We start from the raw sequence: 10,373 nt of genomic DNA on the forward strand, positions 1-10,373 counted from the left end.
GACTTAATTTGCTTTAAACTGATCTTTCTCATCTTAAACATTACATTCTGAAATTATACTCAATACATAAAAAGCTTGTGTGTTTTACTCTCAGTGTACAGAGCTTTCACTATGTTCATTCGCCCTAGTGGTCTTTTTCGGAAAATACTAAAATCAATTTGAGTGGACTTTACAGATCTGTTGGCTGAGCCCTGAAGGTCATGGGCAAAAATCAATTGCGTACACATATTTATACACATTCAAAGCGCGTGCTCATATTCTTCGCGAACGCGAACGACGCCATTTTGTTTCAAGTTGTTGACCTGCCCGTTCAATCCTATATTCAATGGACAATACACGATAACATGTGATGGAAAGTTGGAGAAGGAGACCGTTAAATATTTATTCAGAGAAAGATTTGTGAACACCTCATCACTTACTGGATTATGCCCCAAACTGCCATGAAAATATCCACAGAATCAGTTGGAATTCACAGTTTAAAATTGTAAACCATGTGAGTTAATACCCTTGAACTGATCACGATGAAAAGAAAAAATTTCCAGTCTTGACTTTTCTCAAAATGAAGTCCTTTTCACTTCATACGACGTTTAGAAGTACTTGTACTTGGCTCTACATGTTATTAGTTTAACAAAATACTAAATTTTCGTGTCAACTTTAAAACTATAAAACTAGAATGAACATAAAAGAGAAATTGAATCCACAGTGTCGTACTACATTCCCGGCGGGTGTAACTAAACTTGTAATTCTATCTAGATCTAGCGAAAACGGCTAAATGTTGCAGTATGATTGCTGCTATAGCCATTAAAAGATTTTTTTTTTTATTACCCTTAAAGATTTTTTGAATGCCCAAGATACACCAGAATAATATGATTTAAACAGCGTTCTCACTGCGAATACTGCTATTGATTTATCACCCTTTAAAAAAGTATGTTCAAATGTTAAATTTTAGAACGTCAGTTAAGGAGCCACGATACTGTAATGGATAAGGCAGTTTCTTCTCACCCGAACACGTGGGGTTCGAATATGGTTAGGACTTATTTTTTCTTTTTTTCTTTTTTAAACGCGAAGCTTTATAATAACAAATACAGAACACATTTTAACGATTAGATTTTTTTTTTTTTAAAGTGTATCACAAGTGAGTCTTGAAGGCCTTGCCTCTCTTGTTTATTTTTTTGTGCCCATCCCAGAGATGCAATATTGTTTTAAACAAGATGACTGGAAAGAACTTAATTTTTCCTATTTTTATGCCTAATTTGGTGTCAACTGACAAAGTATTTGCAGAGAAAATGTCAATTTTTAAGTTTACCACGGACAGACAGACACAGACAACTTTGTTTACACAAGTGAGTCAAAAATGATTCGAATTAAAAATCAAACACTCGGTCGTTATCTTGCTTCACTCAGCTTAAAACTGTGGATGGCAGCTGAGTCAGTTGTATGAATCATATAGAACATATACCACGTGTATCCTGGAGCGTTTTCCCCGGCGATCAGTGTGTGTGTGTGTGTGTGTGCGTGTATTGATGTGTGTATGTGTGTGTGTTTGTGGGCGTGTGAGACAGACACAGACACACACAGAGAGTCGTCTTATATCACTCTTAGTGAAAAGACGTAAAATATATGAACAACAACAACAATCACACACACACACACACACAAAATGAGAGCTGGATCTATATCCTCTCATACCACACTGGGAACATACCAATATCACTGATAGTGAAAAGACGCTAAACTAAAGAACGAACTGGGAACATACACGTCAAATTTTAACAAATTCCGGCGTGAATAAAACCCCACATTTTGCTAAAAGGTCTGTGGTATCACCTACACCTGTATGGGAACTCCAAAGAGCGCAATTTGATATCGATCATCTGATCTGACCAAAGATGCCAACATAAATTTACTTACATCGCATGTACGAATTCATTTGGAAGAGAAATACCTTAATCATCTAAAGATATTTACAGACGGCTCTGTTGCAAATGATAGAGCTGGTGCTGCTTTCGTTATTCCAGATCTTAACTTTCAAAACTCATTTCATCTGGGAGAAAACAAGTACATCTTCACAGCTGAACTCATAGCAGTTCTAATGGCGTTAAATTTCATGATATCCTTTCCGAAAACTATATTTCTGATTCTATTTTGTGTTGATTCTAAATCAGTTCTTCACGCTATTGAACTTATAAAAGAAACGGTTAGGTATGAACTCATTATTGAAATCAACCATTTGATTCACGAACTCTTACTAAGAGGCTCTTACATAACCTTTCGCTGGATTACTTATCAGTGCGGTTTTTACGAAAATGAAAAAGTTGACATTTTGGCTTTAAAAAAAAAAAAAAAAAAAAAAAAGGAGCTAGAAGTTCCATGAAGGAGTTAGATTTAAACATTTCGTTTTCACTACAGGAATGTTGCCATGGTAGAAAAAGTTCAATGGTCAAAATTTCAGCTTGAAGAAAAACACACCGGTAACTCGGAGTTACATAAGAATATACAGAAAATGTATGGTTTCATGGGAAAACATTACCATAAAGAATTTCATGAGGCAAATCATGTCTCTAATCTGCAGATGGAAAATGAATTGTTTTAAGACCAAATATGTCAGTAATGTTTCTTGCATCTGTAATGCTCACCGGCATAAGTCTATCATATACCAACTTGTGATATGTTAAAGTCTCACATCCCTGAACTGAATCATCTTCAGTGTTGACAATCTTCAGCAGTCCATTGCTAATGTATGACTTTTTCCACTCCTTGTTAAATAGTCCAGTTGGTTCGCTGTTATAGTTGTTAGTTTTCAGTAGAAATATGTTATATTGTTATTCTCTTTTTTTCTTTCTTTTTTTAACAAAACTTAAATCAGTCATTTTTTATATGTAACACACACACACGCGCGCGCGCACACACACACACTGACACACACTTTCGCTTACTCGCATGCGTACACAGTAATTTCTCTCTCCCCCGCCCCTTCCCCCCGCCGCCCCCTCCCCGCACCCCAACCCACTCGATTTTTTTTCCTACCCTCGTCAGTCTAATATCACTTACATTTAAAAGACGTTAAACTAAAGAACGAACGTGAACGAACACACACACACACTTGAACTTGAACTGGAATCAGACGTTTGAGGCCTGTGAAGGCCTGTTCGTCGTACAACTGGATACAGCATGCGTGGCCTAATGATAGCATACTGGATCATAAATGCTTGGAGAGTTGGCCCAATGAGCGTCTAACCTAGTCTTGAAAGATTGGTTGGGGCAGTCACAACACTGTCTGGCAAACCGTTCCATTTATCAACGACTCGCACTGTAAAGAAGGAACTGCGCACTTTCAGTCTGCAATGTGATTTATTTAACATTAAACTGTTGCCTCTTCTGTCTCTACTTACTGCAGGTGACAGTTCGGGATTTGTGGTCTTGTAGATTCCGTGTATGTATTTATAGCAATCGATCATATGTCCCCGTTGCCTCCTGTGTTCTAGACTAGGTAGCTTAAGCAAAGCGAGTCTTTCATGATAAGGCTGGTTCTTCCAATGACCAATCAGTTTCGTTGCCCGTCGCTGGACGTCTTCCACCTCTCTGCACAATGTTTTTGACTGCGGGTTCCAGACCGAATGCCCATATTCCAAAATGGGTCTAACCAGGGATTTGAACAATTGTATAAACAGATCTTCAGATAGGTAATCAAAGGAACGCCTGATTATACCAACCATCTTGTTAGCCTTTGCAGTAACTGTTGCCACATGCGTCTTAAGTCCAGCTTGTTATCAATGTACACTCCCAGGTCTTTCGACACGTCACTCTCAGCAAGTGCCAGGTTGTATTCCTCCCCGTTGTTGTTTTACCCTTTCATGTAGTAGATCGCTTCCGATATGCAGTTTCCTAGCTTCATTACACTGCATTTTTCTGGATGGAAGTGTAGGAGCCACTCTCTAGACCACACACACACACACACACACACACATGAGCGCGCCGAGCACAAAAGCGCGCCCATTACTAGAAAGATTGTGCGGTTAATGTTGTACATGATTCAATTCAGAGACTACGAAAGGCACAGCACATACGTAAAATTGATCGACTCAATGACACGATCTTGTCTTGACGCAAGAAATTTTACAATATTGCGTCATCATAAAAAATCATTGCTTTGGAGACAACGTAAAATGCACGGGGCGGAATGAATCAGGATGCCGTTGAAAGCCCGAGTGAAAGGAGCTTTTCTCCAGATTATCAGCTGGAGATCAGAGACAAGCACAGTCTCGGCATGGCACGTGACATCAACGTCCTGAGCGGTTCAGATGTGGACTCACTGCAGTTAAACGAAGCAGCAGAGTCAGCCAAATGCAGACGCCAGGTTAGTGCCAACACGGTTGATCCTTCACCTATTCACGCCATCGTAACCCCGTCGCATTCGCATAAACGTTTGAGACTGAAAAACGATTGGTTATCAAAACTCAACGCTCTGAAGAACCGCATCTCTGCACCAACATTTTCTTCTCTGGATGTCTTCTCGTTGTCAAAAAAATACGCCGGGGATGTGGACTTGGTTCAGAGCAAAGAGAAGCAAGCCGAGATACAAGAGGATGGGGTGGATCCCAACCCATGTTTCACCGAGATCTCCGTGTTTTCTGAACAAGAAGGCAATAAAGCGATTTCCCGAACACAGACAGAAAACAGGGACGTTGATGGTTGTGAGGATGATGGAGTACCAGTCCCCTCCAGAAAAAGGAACACAGGGTCTGACTTTGGTCTCGGCGTAGATTCAGTCTTTTATGATTATGAAGGCTCTCATTGTGTTGATAGTGATATATACAAGATCAATGTTGACGAAAGCCGTAGTGCGGACGCATTTGAAAGGTGCGAGTGTGAAGATTTTCCTTCTGAAGGGCAGTCTGGCTGTGTGGACCCCCTAAGCGAGTTCCCGAGGTTTGATTCCATTGAGCACTTCAAGAAAGCAGATAGGGTAGATGCCCAAAATTATATTAACGAAGTTTTCTCAGACTCTGTTGACTTTTTGTCTTCATCAATAGATGCTCAAGGAGAAACACAGAGAGACTGGGAGCCTCATGAAGCAGAGACTATTCTGTCTGATATATACCAAGATCTAGGAGAGGCGTGTATCTGTGTGGTGGAAGATGGTTGTATCTGCTCCCTGGAGGAGTGCCAGTGTCCTGATAAAGATTTCCCGAGGACGACAGCACAAGGCATGGAAGAGAGCCTTGAAGTCGATGAAGACTTTTTGGACAGAGAAAACACAAGTTCAGGTCAACCAGATTTATATGCATACTCGTCACCGAAATCCAGAACATCACAGCTGGATGGAACTAGCATTGATCAATTCCACCACTCCACTTTTCATCCAGAATTAGACCAGGTGTTTAATAAGAAATTTAAACGACGCAAGAATAACAAACTCTCTGAAAGGGTGATCTGCAAGCGAAGGCTGTCCCCAATGCATTTCGAAACAGAAGTTGACCCCAAACAGTGTGAAGTCGAGGAGACAACTGGTATATCTTATTCGGATGAAACAGAAAGTGTGGATCCTTTTCCAGTCAGAGCCTCCAACAACACCACTTCTTCAGGCAGTGCCTGTCACAAGAGTAGTGGCGTGAATGAATCTTTTCATCAAACTGAAGTTTCTCCTGATATCTTTTATTCTGAGGATTACAACATCGGCAAAGACATCCCGCAAACAGAGACCCCAATCGGGGACACCCAGTTATTACTGGACTGCATCGCTGCTGCTGATGACAATATTTTGAAAAACCAGACAGCTGCTGTTGATACCTTTGAGAAATCGCATGGTGCTGAAGCTGAGATCCTGATAAAGTCACAAACTGAAGTCAGTGAAGACGGTTTCAGCTGCTTGACAGAGATGAAGTCAAAATCTTCACAGGGTGCCTTGCATAAGACAGATTTTATGGATTTCAAAACTAATATTTATGAAACAAAGAATGAAAATGCAAATAAGCAAACTTCGGATATTTCACAGATATCCGACAACTTGCATATTACTACTGATAACATCACCCCAGAAATATATCACTTACCTGCACAAAATTTGACCAAAAGTCAATTCAAGAAAATCGGCCATGAACAGGGAAATAATGCAACCTGTGATCTCGAAACACATCCATTGAATAGCATATCATCAGCTGAAATGGGAACATTTCCTGTTTCCACTCTGGCAGCTGACTCAAAACATGGTGCTGCTGAAAGTGCACCGCAATCCACCACAGAAGACACACCCAAATGTAAGAAACAGTTAGCTTCTGATGCCAGTGTCAATTTGCCTGTCAACAGAGTTCATGTTTCAAGAATACCTAGGCCCACCAAGAGTGGGGGAAAGTCTGTCAATGCGGGAAACACCGAGAGCAGAAGCAGCAGTGTTCCTTGCATGACAACACAATCAAAAGAGAGTCAAGGCGAGTTGTCGCGCAGGTCATACACAAAATTACCAAACACTTCAGATAGTGAGTGTAAGCCAACTGACGAGGAAGCTGGTGACGACCATCCAATTAAACCTTATGTCCCGCAAGTCATTACTATTTTCAAGCACAAAGATTTAAAAACGGCCACAACTATCCCAAAAGCATCCTCAAAGTCTCCCAAAACAGCTACAGTATCAACACCAAAGAAAACCGCTGATTGGAACTACAGCACTGCGGTGGAAAAACCCAAAAAGGGTGTCACGAGGCCAAAACCGCTTGTTTCCAGACGCAAAAGCAGTCAGTCTGATGACTGTGCTACAGCGGATTCCAGCAAACACAGCTTGAGTTCTGCCATAACGGAAGAGTCAACAGAAAGAATACCTTCTTCCCTAAGTGGGAACATGAGTGAATGTAGCACAAAGCCCTCCCGTGTGCAGAAAACAGACAAACATAGCTCCTCAGTGCCAAAGCAACCCTTCAGACCAGCAGGAACCACCAGCTCATGCATGCAGCATGATAGAAGATTTCCTCCTAGCAACTCAGCCCGATGTCACCCCTACCTGCGAATTCCTGGACGCCAAGTGCAAGTTCCTGTCATATACCCAAGCAGCGTGCCTCAAAAGACTACCAGCAACGAAGTTAACCAGACCAATACAGAGGGAGATCCAAAACTAGATTTCATTGAAGACTTTTGCAAGGCATGTATCATGCCCGATATATTCCCAGAAACTGGTGAAAATGCAAACAATTCCAACTTTTCTGCATGGGCTGCACAAGGATATTTCGCGTCTCAATTTTACCCATGGCCTGCAAGAAAAACGCCTCTGGTTACAAAAACTAGGCTTGATCCAATGAAGAATAACACTGAAAGGAAACCAGTGAACTCTGCCAACTTGCCTAAAAGAACCCATTTGGGGAATGTCTCTACATTCGGTCAACAAAGACAGCTTTTAGGTTGCGCCTCACAACACCCTGTAATGTGCTGGAAACACAGCAAGACTAGAAAACTAGGCAGCATCCGATCTGCCAACTGTTTGAACAAGAAACCCTTTTCTGCACAGATCAACAAGCCAAGTGTTTTCCTATCTTCAGCCACTCTAAAACCAACAAACCATTCTCAACCAGAACATGTCAAGTTAACAGATCATATTCCAGTCATTGATTTTCACGTGGCACTGAAAGAGCTTGAGAGCTGTCACAATGCAAATAAGCCAGCACATTTTCTTTTTCTCATCCGAGGTTCCAGCCAGAAAGAGCTTCACTAATGGCTGTGTTTTTCCAGTGACTTGATGATTGTTTTGATGAAATCAATACATGAGATAATGTTCAATCCATAAAAAAGAAAAAGGATTAGACCAGTATTAAATACATTTCATTCTGATCAGAGATTGGTCATTGATGAATAGTAGTAGGTCTGCAGGGAGAAAATCGTGGAGCAACAGAATTCTCTTTTCTTGAGCTGACAAGGAAATTGGTGATCTTTGAAACTGCACTTAATACTTTTTGTTTCTGGTATGCTATGAACAGCTTCGAAGAACGTGAGAGCCGACTGATGAGTAAAGCCACATTTAATCCAAAATGTTACTTCTGCTGTACAAAAAGGCCACAGAATCCTTTTTGTGTGTGTATCCAGATAACCCCCCCAGCCCCCACCTTTATTTTTATTTTAAAAATTTGACTAAGGAAAAGAAATAGATCAGCCCTCTTCAGTTAACTTTCCTGCTTCTAAGTAAACTACCTGTCTGCCAGGTTTGTATGCATTGACAATGAAATTGGATATCTGCCTTTTTTCATACACACATATATATATATATACATATTTATTTATATATTTATTTGTGTCAAAGATTTGAATGGGTGTAGATTATATATAACCACTCATTTGTAATATATCTTAGCAAAATTTCTTGCAAAGTGAATACAAGTTTGAATATCTCCAATGAAAAAGTGACTTGTCTTTTTTGTTCAGTTTTTGATAGTTGATCTACACACAAACAAAATGCGGTGCTTCATCAAGCAATCCATTGGGCCTATTAGGTGCATAGTTAAGCATACTTATATTGTTCTTGTGCATCCCACCCTTATTACTTGTTTCTTCATTTAAATTATCTATTATGTTTTCCCTCACCATGGCTTGGCTTCATGAACAAAGATTCAGGAACCCCAGGCGCCTTATCGCTGTTTATCTATAATCAGTGTGTTTGCTGAAAGAAACAGTGATTTCAATGGTGAACAGTTACAGTGCTTTCTACCTTTCTCACATTGTGGTTGATTCTGTGGCAGTTTTATTCATCTGTAGTTCTAGTGCATTTCAAACTTGAAGGGTCTGTCACATTCTCTTTCAGAATGTCTGAAAGGGCAGCTATAAGTAAAAAGAACAGAAAAAAGAAGGACAGAAATAGTTCTGTGCATGCTTCATTAATAGAGCAGCTAAGCCAATACATTCAAGAGATGCTGCATCAGACTTCCTAGCTATTGTCCAAATAGTACTGTGTAGTCAGCTGGACTATTACAAAAAAACAATGTCAATGCCAAGATATTCCCAATGTGTATGTTGCTACAGTATTATATATACATTGTTTCTAGAATTTCAGATGAGGCTACCTAAAAACAACAACAACATATAAACATAAAAGAAATGAAAAATTAATACTGATGGAGTTTATTCAGTCTTCGGAAAGAGCTAATACAATATGGCAGCAAGTAAAAGTGTCTGCATACACATACAAAAGTACACACACACACACATACTCACACACACACACACTACACATACAAACAAAACCACACACACATAAAATCAATGTGAAAGAAAATATAAATTTTGTTATTTGTTAGTGTTAATTCTGTCACAGTGCGACTTGGACATTACACCAGATGAACAAAACCACAAACATTTAAACAAAACCAAAGTGAATGAAGATAATATGTACTCTGTGGCTGGTTATAGTTAATTCGGTTTTGAGCACAGTGTGACTTAGATCTTACATTTTAACTGTTCAGTTTTCTTTTCCACATCAGCTTTTGGTAAGGCACATATCTGGCAGCCAAGACTCAGTAAATGGAAACGGTGAGCATTGATCAGTTGAAAAATTACCAGTGGCTAATAGTCCATATTCAAGTTTACATGCTTAATCAATAACTGTATATCTATATGCAATGAATAGTGGTAAGGAAGTAAATGGTTGTCAAAAACCAGAGGGGGCAGCAGTTTGGGGGTGACAGGGTGTACTGACCTTCCATTTATTTTATATCAAGTCCAAAACATTTCAGTAATCTTTTATAAATGTGCGACAGACTTTAACCCATTCACTCCTATGGAGTTTACAGCCACACCAGGCTTCCCTGTCGTAATGACTGAGGAAAACAAAGGAAACGCACTGAAATCAACCATTTTTCCCCTCCAACTTGACATGTGTGGACACAACTGGAAATACTATAAAAGTGAGTTCCCTTTGCTTGCAATTTATGTGCACTTAAGAACATGGAAACCGTTTTATTGAAAAAAAAGTTCAATGCCAGAGCAATACTCTGGTGCAGGGCTGAATGAGTTAAGACCAGAAGCAATACTGCCATTATATCATCATGAAAGATGCTTGGATTACATGAGTCCTGTAAAACTGAATCAGTTCTGATGAAAGTGTAAAATCATGGCAGCTGGAAAACAGACAATGGAATGAAAAAATACAAACAAACGAAAAACAACATATTTCAGGACAGATAGAATTTTTTGGAATTTTGATGGCAATTCTGATGCAGCATTTGGACACATAGCTGATTGTGTGGATCCTCATGCCTGAGAGTGTACATGCATTTGTGTGAATGTACACATGCATGTGTATTTGTGGATAGTGTCTGTGACTGACTGAAGCGAAGAAGGGCAAAGAAGAATGAGGGAAATCCAAGAAGAGCAAGATTCTAAGAAAACAAAAAGAAGAA

Source organism: Babylonia areolata, chromosome 24 (assembly GCF_041734735.1).
Source record: "Babylonia areolata isolate BAREFJ2019XMU chromosome 24, ASM4173473v1, whole genome shotgun sequence".
In the NCBI taxonomy this organism is placed as follows: Eukaryota; Metazoa; Mollusca; class Gastropoda; order Neogastropoda; family Buccinidae; genus Babylonia; species Babylonia areolata.